The sequence below is a fragment of the Gekko japonicus genome, unplaced genomic scaffold (genome assembly GCF_001447785.1).
Source record: "Gekko japonicus isolate JY-2015 unplaced genomic scaffold, Gekko_japonicus_V1.1 scaffold239, whole genome shotgun sequence".
Taxonomy (NCBI): domain Eukaryota; kingdom Metazoa; phylum Chordata; class Lepidosauria; order Squamata; family Gekkonidae; genus Gekko; species Gekko japonicus.
The window spans coordinates 1,327,465-1,337,294 of record NW_015163611.1 but is presented as its reverse complement, the minus strand read 5'-3'; the positions used below and the strand labels follow the sequence as shown (position 1 = coordinate 1,337,294).

The 9,830-nt window shown below is 46.8% G+C and overlaps 1 protein-coding gene across 3 annotated transcripts in view; it reads right to left on the bottom strand.

Moving 5' to 3' along the window:
• Positions 1-4,837, bottom strand: part of UBXN2A (UBX domain protein 2A) — a 32,273-nt gene extending 27,436 nt beyond the window's left edge. For all 3 annotated transcript variants that reach the window (XM_015407339.1, XM_015407340.1, XM_015407341.1), the window contains exon 1: positions 4,701-4,837. The gene's annotated coding sequence lies outside the window, so the exon portion shown is untranslated. The remainder of the gene's footprint in view (positions 1-4,700) is intronic.
• Positions 4,838-9,830: the final 4,993 nt, after the last annotated feature.

Sequence of the window (9,830 nt, the reverse complement as noted above, 5' to 3'; positions counted from 1 at the left end):
CTTATGACAGACTTCTGGTGATGTCAGGGGGTGTGGCCTTATGACACACTTCTGGTGATGTCAGGGGGTGTGGCATATGCTAATGAGTTATGCTAATGAGTTCCCCTAGCTCTTTTTCTACGAAATGACCCCTGCAAATCCCCTATTCTGCCAAGGAATCTTGTTGGGTGACCTTGAGTCACTCCAACTTTCTCAGATTAACCTACGTCACAGATCGTTTCAGAAGGTAGTAGTAGAACATCTCGATTTGAGTCCAGTAGCACTTTAGAGTCCAATAAGAGTTTCAAGCTTTCAGAGTTAAAGCTCCGATGAAGGTATCGGACAAAGAGAACTTTGATTTTTGAACCCTTATACCCTGAAAATCTCTTTGGTCTTGAATGTGGTACTGGACTTGAATCCAGCTGTTCTATATCACAGAGTTTTTGTTGTGATGATAAAGTGGAGGAGGGAGAATGATGCTGTAAGTCACTTTAGGTCTTCACTGGGGAGAAAGTGGAATATATATCTCTCTCCTTATATATAATTGAATAGTGGGTGCCAAAGTTCTAATTCTAAAATGCACTCCCTTAGTGTATGGCTGATGGCACTGCTCCTCAGCATATATCGCCACCAATCAGAAGGCAAAGCCCGGGTCCCGCCCACACCACAACTGCTGCGACAACCTGGTCTTTTGCATATGGAAGCTGATTGGACTTCAGTCCATTCCACACCTCAAACTCCCCCCCCCGCAAGGCAGTTGGGATTTTCAGTTGCATAACATACCTCATAGGGGAGAGGAGAATGGGTAACAATGGTTACCACTCTCCAGGTGAGGGCTACAGATAACTCAAACATACAAATGCTCTTCAGGTAGCAGAGATCAGTCCCTCTGGAGAAAACAGTGGACTCTGTCATTAAACCCTGCTGAGGTCACCACAGGAAACTGACACTGTTTGCCCAAAGCCAGAGCACTCTCCCAGAGCCTCTTTCTAGATCCCGTTGTATTTATTTCCGCAACGGGCATTATTTCTAGTATATCTCTAAATAGACAAATGTATGTAGAACCCACACGAATGCAATGAGTGCTCCCACTTTCTGGCCAGCAGCTGCTAGAGTTCAATAGACACATCAAGATAGTTTCTGTAAAGCTCTGAATCCTAGCTTCTTGGAACATACTTGTAGACTTCGTGTCATTTTGAATCTTGCCAGAGCTGGGTTGAGCTCCATCACTAAAGAAAAGCAGCATGATGGAGCCCTAAGAAACGGCAAAGCAACCTAGGCATGCCGTCACCGCTCCTTTGGTTCTCACTACAGATAGTCCTGAGCTCATGCTGTCTATTGCGTGCTTTCTTCTGGAAACTCTTCTCTGCACCATGAGCTGGTGACCACATCAATCTGGAGACTTGTACTTTCAAGAACTATTAGGTCACTATTCAACTGGTGGAGTTGTCATTTATGCATGGTGGCAAAAACTATTTGTTATGTGTGTTCATTTTGGTTGTAAGTAGAACAGTCTAAGAAGACAGTCGTCTCTAGTGTGATTTGTACAGTGGTCTCTGTAAGTGGCAGAAGGTTACAGATGACAGAGACGGCATATATCTGGTTGGAAAAATGTGAGGTTATACAGAAACCTTAGTGGCACACAGGTGATGTCTGGTTGACTAGACAAGGGTTGGGAATGGTTGCTTCCAGCATGGTGACCTGAGCAAGAACACAAGCCACAGTACAACTCAAATGCTAAGCAACTCCTGCCTCTTGTCATTTTTGCCGCTACCTTGACAAGGATGAATAATCAGTAAAGGGAGGGGGGAGAGCAGTAGACAGAGAAGAGGCAAAGTGCTCTGTCACCCATCTCTTACAACCTATTGTCTGCTGCACAATCTGTCAAAAAGCCAGCCATAGCCACCTTTTAGCATCTGCCTGACGTTCTTTGCAAATCCCTTCAGAATGCGGAAGACCACAGGCGAGTCAGCGGAGGAGTCCACTTGATGCATGGGGCTCTTGTCCATTGGCCTCTCCCTGACTGAAAAATGGTTCTAGACATAAACTCCAGCACAGGACAGAAGCAGCATTTACCTCCTGGAATTTTTTTAAAAAACCAAACAAACACTGCAGTTAAAAAAGAATCACAAAATGGGAAAGACTGATGTGGAGGCTTGGCTCTTTGCCAGTATGAAATGGGTTTTTTTTATAGTGATATTTTAATTTGTACAGTATTTGAATGCCCAGGGCACTTTGAACGTATAATATCAGTAATTCTTACAACACTGTAAGACAACCAATATTATCAATCATTTCCTTATTCAATGACTGGGGGGTGGGGGGGACCAAGACGACAGTATGCACTCCAGTCCATTCTAATCCTTACTGCAAATCTGGCAGCACAATCCTAGGTACATTTACTTGGGAATGAACCATGCCGAATTCCATGGGTTTACTTCCACATAAACATGCTTTAGGGCTGGGTTGCAATCTCAGATCAGCAGAGAGAAAGCGCATCTTACAGAACGAAATGGAGCTGCGGTGGCTCAAGTGGTTAAGACACTGAACTGCAGCCTGTGGAAGGTCGGTAGTTCAGCAGTTCGAGACCCGAGTGTGCCGCATGACGGAGTGAGCTCCCGTCTCTGGTTCCAGCTCCTGCCAACCTAGCAGTTCGAAAGCAAGAAATTGCAAGTAGATGAATAGGTACCACTTCGGTGGGAAGGTAACAGTGTTCCGTGCGCCTTGGTGTTTAGTCATGCCGGCCACATGACCACGGAAACCTCTTCGGACAGCGCTGGCTCTTCGGCTTTGAAACGGAGATGAGCACCGCAACCCTAGAGTCGGACTCGACTGGCTTTCGAGCAAGGGAACCTTTACCTTTTTAGGCACTCTGCATGAGTGGCGAGCAAGGGAACCTTTACCTTTACAGAACGAAATAACGGACTTCCAATATTCACAGGTCAGGCTCAGTCCTGCACGTTCATAGTGGAACACCCTTATCCTCACCCTAAATTTGTCCAGCACATATTTATATAGGTATTTCTAGCCTGTTTTGTACCCCAAAGGCAGCCTAAACAGCCCGGACTAGCCCAAGCTCATCAGAGCTTGGAAGCAAAGCAGGGTCAGCCATGGTCAATATATGGACGGGAGACCACCAAAGAAAACAAAGGTTGCTATGTAGAAGAAAGCAGTGACCAACCACCTCTGCTCATCTCTTGCCTTGAAAAGCCCATGAGATGGGAACTTCATGGGGTTGCCCTAAGTCAGCTGTGACTTGCTGGCTCTTTATCATCATCATTTTCTCCCCGATGGGGACCCAAAACAGTTTACAACACTAATTTCCCTTCTGCCACTGTATCCTCCTAACAACCCTTTGAGGCAGGTCACCCAAGCAAGCTTCCATGGCAAAATGGTTGTTCTAGCTCGCATCTCCCAGACAGTAGTCCAACTGTCAGACCACACTGGATCTCACAGCTTGTAATGGAAATGTAAAGTGGTGCAGCAAAGATGTGCACTGATCAGTGAGCAGCACACCACAAACAACAGTTAATACAGCCAATATATCCTTAAGGAACTTACCATGTCTATTGAGTGCCCGTGACTCTCAGGCAGCTGCATTTCAGCACTGCCCTCACAGAAAGCAGTGTTTGTACATTAGAGAGAGAGGCCTGTTTTCCCAGCTGTGAAATATAGCACATAAAAAGTGCTTGGAAATGTGCCACATCCCTACCACAGAAAGGCAACAATGCGCACCACTGAGGAGGAAAGAACTAGCACTTTTTGCACAAAGAATCTTCTTCATAACTGAGAGTGTGAGCCAGAGAGAAGGAAGGCCTTTAATGCCGTTTGCTGTGTTCAAAACCTAAGCGAGACCCACCAAGACCTCCAATATGGTCTGGCCTCCATCTGAGCTGTAACAACTGTAACAACAGAAATGCCTCCGGCGCACAACGCTGTGGGTTGAGGAAAAAGGGCATCACGCCTAAAACAAACACTGGGTTATTATCTGGCATTATTTATGTATTTACCTTTTTACCAAAATAACTACTATGAAAGTATAGGGGGCGCAATTTTATATTCTTGCCTCAGGCGCAAAATTCGCTAGCGTTGGCTCCCTGGCTTCCAGATCTACACTGAGAAGAAAACCGCAGGCGTTCAACTGCACGACGAACAGTATTTGCGTTCCCATTTGTTCTACGCTCGACCCTAATCTTGGCAGCGCAAGCCCCAGACGCGTTTGCTCGAGAATAACCGGCGCGCTCCCCAAATAAACATGCTTAGGACCACCTCGCAGTCTCAAAGCGGTCGTGGCAGAAGGCAGCTCCCGTTATAAACTCCGACCAACTTCAGCCCGACAAGGCAGAGCGCCCAAAACGACACGCAATGAATGACACCGGCAGCGTCCCACCCTGGCACAGAGCGCCGGAACTCACCTGGGAACTAAACGGCCCCCACTTCCCCAAGCCACCAGAAGGCACAAACACACACACCCCCTAGGCAGGCTTCGACAGGACCCCAAAGCGCCCCCCAGGTCCCGACCTTCCCCGACGATGCCCTCCCCGCTCCTGGGCTGTCTCGGCTGAACTCCCGAAGCTGGGAAGTGCCAAGTCATGCCCCTCACCGGGCGCCCAAGGGCTACCGCTCCCAACGCCACTGACCCCGGCTGCGGGCTGCGCCCCGCGTCGCATCGTCCCCCTTCTTCGGCCCTTTCTCGTCCCAGTTTCCCCGATTTTGCCCACCTGCCCCCGCTAGACTGCAGAGAAGCTGGATCCCGGGAGAGGAGGGCGGCGACGGCACTCAGCCGCTGCGCTGTAATGTACTTAGGCTACTGCGTTACAAGCGGCGGCGGTGGCGGCCCAGTGCGCACACGCCTCCATCCCAGGCGGCGATAAGCGACGCCCCTTCCGCCCACAAAAGTGGGCGGGGGAAGCTGGAGGAAGAAGGACAGGCGGGAGGCGGCCGGCGGCGCCGTCTAGCTCATCTGTAATTAGCTCGATGATGTTTCGCCCGGCAAGAGGCAGGACGCCCGGCAGCCGCAGGAAAATGAATTGTTTCAAGCAGGATCATTCCAGACGGGTGGATGGTGCAGACCCCAGGGACCCCTTGGAGGGTTACAATATTTATTCCAGCCTAAACTGGGCTGTGGTTTTTGTCAGTCTTTAAGACTGCGCCCCCCTTCACCACAGACTCTTGTTTTCATTGGGCTAGATCTGTAGTCCTTGACACAGGAGCGAGCCCCGCCGACGCACAGTGGGTCGAGAGGCAGGAGATCTTGCTGTCAAGTCCTCCAGCGTTCGGCTGGACAAACGCGTTTACTTTGTGTGGGCCGATTAACAGTCGACCCCACGGGCGTCCGCATCGTTTCCAATTAAACACGCTCGCAGATCCCCCCTGATTCCTAGAGAAGTGGGTTTATCGAATTAAAATATTCCCAAACCGCTTTTTCTTACAGGATGGGGGTGGTCCTCAGTAGTTCCAGACCTGGTTGGGACCTCGTGAGCTTCAGGCGCCTGAGCCGTGATGTGACATCAGAGTCACGTTTCAGAAGGAAGGGCAGCGGAGGTTATGACCTCACCTGCTGTGCACGGCAGACGTAAAGAAACGGGGACTGGACACATGGCTCCAGGAGGTGTACCGTGGTGAGGAATGCGCCACGGAAAAATCCTCTCCACAACTTGAGTGACCTTGACTGCAATCCTGAGAGTACAGCCCCACTGAACAACAGGAGACTTACTCCTGAGTAGACCTACTTAGGATTGCTGTCCTTGTCTCACCGTCCTGCTGTTCCTCTCAGCATGAGTACAAAGACAGATGGGTCAATCATAACCAAAGCCTGCAAAAGCATGCAGGATTAATTCTGATATGGAACAGATTCATCCAAATCGGAAACGGCAATTATATATATATTTTTTAAACCACGTTGGCCATCTCTTTCTAGCCTTGAAAATTTGTGCCCTTTGACTAGGATCAGGGATTTTGCTTTAAAGAGCTTTTAAATCAAGACGGGCAGTTGTTGTTTCAGACTGTGAACCCACATAAGGTTGCCAGTCTCCAGGTGGGTCCAGGAGATATCCTGGAATTACATCTGGTCTCCAGGTCACCGCTGGAGAAAATGGCTGCTTTGGAAGTGACATTATGCCCATTACACCCCCCTGAAGTACCTCTCTTCCCCAAGCCCCACCCTCTGCAGGCTCCACTCCCAAAATCTGCAGGAGTTTCCCAACTTTAGGGTTGCCAGCTTTGGTTGGGAAATACTTGGAGATTTGGGGGGTGGAGACTGGGAAGGGTGGAGTCTGGGGAGGTCGGATTGATTGCCAGGTCTCCCTTGGCCACTGGCAGGGGGTAGGGTTGCCCGATCCAGTTTGGGAAACTCCTGGAGATTTGGAGGTGGAGCCAGGGGAGGACAGGGACCTCAGTGGGGTACAATGCCACAGAGCCCACCCTTCGTAGCATCCATTTTCACCTGGGGAACTGGTCTCTGTAGCCTGGAAATAAATTGTTATTCTGGGGGATCCCCAGGTCCCACCTAGCATCCCTACCCAACCTAGAGCTGGCAACCTTAATACTTTAAGGCTTTAAGAAAGTTTCTACAAAAGCAATCCTAAGCAGACCTACTCAGAATCCTTCTCAGGGCTATTCAGTGGGACTTAATCCCTACAAAAACATTTGTAGGACTGCATTGTACCCCATTCAGCCTGATGCTCTTCCTGTTCACTCACTAGTAGGAATCCCTCATTTTTTTACTCCCAAGAAAGCGCACACAGGTTTGCAGCCTTTTGACAGTTTCTTATCTGGAATAGAGATACCACTGATCTCATGAATACTATACCAATAGCTGCGGTGGCTCAGTGGTTAAGACACTGAATTGCAGACCGGAAGGTTGGTAGTTCAGCAGTTTGAGTCCTGAGTTCCTGCCTGACAGAGTGAGTTCCCATCTCTGGTCCCAGCTCCTGCCAACCTAGCAGTTCGAAAGCAAGAAATTGCAAGTAGATAAATAGGTACCGCTTCGGTGGGAAGGTAACAGCATTCCATGCACCTCGGCGTCTAGTCATACCGGGTACATGACCACAGAAACATCTTCGGACAGCGCTGGCTCTTCAGCTTGGAAACGGAGATGAGCACCGTGGCCTAGAGTCGGATTCGACTGGCTTTCGAGCAAGGGAAATATAGGCCAATCCTTTACTATAACAATGGGGGTGGATCCCATCATCCTCCTTTTCTAAGCCTAAGGAGTCTTCCTCCAATTTATGTGGCTCTCCCTCCAATGGAAGAACCAGTTAAAATGGAGGAAGTCTCCTTAGGCTGGAGGAAGGCTTCAAACTTTGCTCAGTGGAGTGGTAAGATACGGATTAGGACCCACTCCAATGTGACTGATGCCTTTTAAACACTTAAATACTGTTATTGAGTCTTGCAGCTGCCTCTCAGATTAGAATAACTAGCCGATGCTCGTATGAATAGATCTCCATGAATGATGATTACTTTGAATTTACAAATGCATTTTTTAATGAATGACATGATCTATTTCAAGTAATTATACCTATGAATTATACCTATGTAATTCATATACAGCAGTGGAAGAATCTCATACCTTAAGATTTCCAGTATACTATACCACCTTTGAAGTAATATAGGCCAATTCTTTTCAGTATTTTTAACTTCTCTCTCATCTGGATGCTCCAAATGAGTTACAACAACGTATTAAAAATATACAATACGAATGTAACAGATAAAGAATAAATCAAGCAGAGTTACGTGTTTCTAAGGGTGGATGTAACTCTGCTTAGGACCGCACCACAAGAATATTAACAGAATTTTTCAACTGTATCCTACATTAAAACGCTTCCTCTTTAGTGAAGTTCCCAATATTTATGTGTTCGGGGTAGAGTATTATTCCTTACTGTTGCTCAGTTTGACTATGCAGTGTGGTCTACCTCACAATGAACAATGTCTTCTGTCAGATGTTTTTCACAATATACACAATATAGGCCGAGAACTCATTTCACTATGAACTATTTATCTCAGATTGTTTGAGCCAGTTCTAGAGCTGGAAAAAGTAACAGTAGGCAGAGCCCTCTAGGGAAATAAATGTCTGTCATTTATGCTGAGGGACCAATTAGCGCCTTGTGTTGACATAACTCAAAGGTTTATCTGCCTGGTCTTTGTGGAAGGGGGGGGGGGAAGCCATCCACAGTCTGGGGTTTGTAACTCCAATTTGCAAAGCAATTGGAAGGGTACAAGCAAACAAAAAGAAAAATAACCCTGGACCAAAACACCCACACTCTTTGTATCATTTCAAAGGACGATCTACCATTATTTGATTTCAGCATTTCAGTTAATTAGAGACTGATTTGTCCATGTGTGTGTCTGTGTGTGAACATTTAAAAAAAATACACAGGGCATGGAGAGAGAATAAATGACTAAAACAGAGGGTTGGATGCAGTCAGCTTTTCTGCTGGCGAAAATGGAAGGATCCCCTTTGACCACCAAAAAAGACTGTTAAGTCCAGCGCTTAACAAATAGTCGGAGAGTGATTTCAGCAAAAAACTCAAGTTTAATCTTCAACACGAACACTTCTCCAACACGGTACAACATGTGATAGCCCAAACAGCTTGTCCATAGTAGCTGCTCGGTATTTAAACATTTCCCGGCTAATATAGCCACGCCTACTATACACATAACAACCAATACGATTGAGTGTATAAAAGCCAATCACCTTCGTTCCCGCTTACAGCTTGCTTGAACGTGATTGGACACATTTGCCTTGGGCTTGAATCCTTGCCCAAGACAAAGCTTAACATTGCTTCCCTATGAGATGTTTCACATACATCTTAATGCATTCATGGCAGCTTCTGAATACATTACAAAGACTATGCTGGGAATCATGGGATTCCTAAGACAAAAGGCATGTGGAATGGGGTCTGTAGTAAGGAAGGGAATTACGTGCCACTGAGTTTTTAAAAGCTGGCTGGATCCAATCCAGAGTATGCAAAATCTGAATATGGCCAGCAGTAGAGTTGTGTGATTTTCAGCTCCCAACAGAATTCCTGTTCCATCAGCCAACTTCTGGGTACGTATAACTATGGCATTACTAGTACTGCAAATTCTGTTTGATTTAATTGGGTAGCTTTGTCAGATAAAGATTTGCAGCCTGATCCTGTTACTATTTTCTCAAAAGGCAGTAGTACCCCTGAGGACTTGAGGTGTAAGATGGGTTGCTGTATGATAACTGACTTGGTGGAATGGTGGAAACTTCAGTGTACAGTCCTGTTTTTGAATATGCCGATTTTCTATGCCAATCATATGCCGATTTTCTATTGACAAGTCAACATTCAAAAGTTTTATGCCCATCCATAGTGAAGTAACACGTTCCCCTGGCTGGTGGAACATGTTCCCTGTTGAGATCAGGGCCCTGCGGGATCTTCTTCAACTCCGCAGGGCCTGCACAGACGGAGCTGTTCCGCCAGGCCTTTGGTTGTGGCAGCGGGCATCTGTGTATGGCCTCCCTAAGGTGGTTGTCACCCACCTATCAACCCAAACAATATGTCAGGGAACCTCTCACAGACAGATGACTTTGTTTGAACTGTGAGTTTTGCTCTTAATGTATATTCCTGTGTTTTAAATTTTAACTGTATTATTGTATTATTGACATGATGTTACTCGCTCTGAGCCCATTTGCGGTATGGGCAGGCTATAAATGCAAGTAATAAATACCTCTCACAGACAGATGACTTTGTTTGAACTGTGAGTTTTGCTCTTAATGTATATTCCTGTGTTCTAAATTTTAACTGTATGTTATTGTATTATTGACATGATGTTACTCGCTCTGAGCCCATTTGCGGTATGGGCAGGCTATAAATGCAAGTAATAAA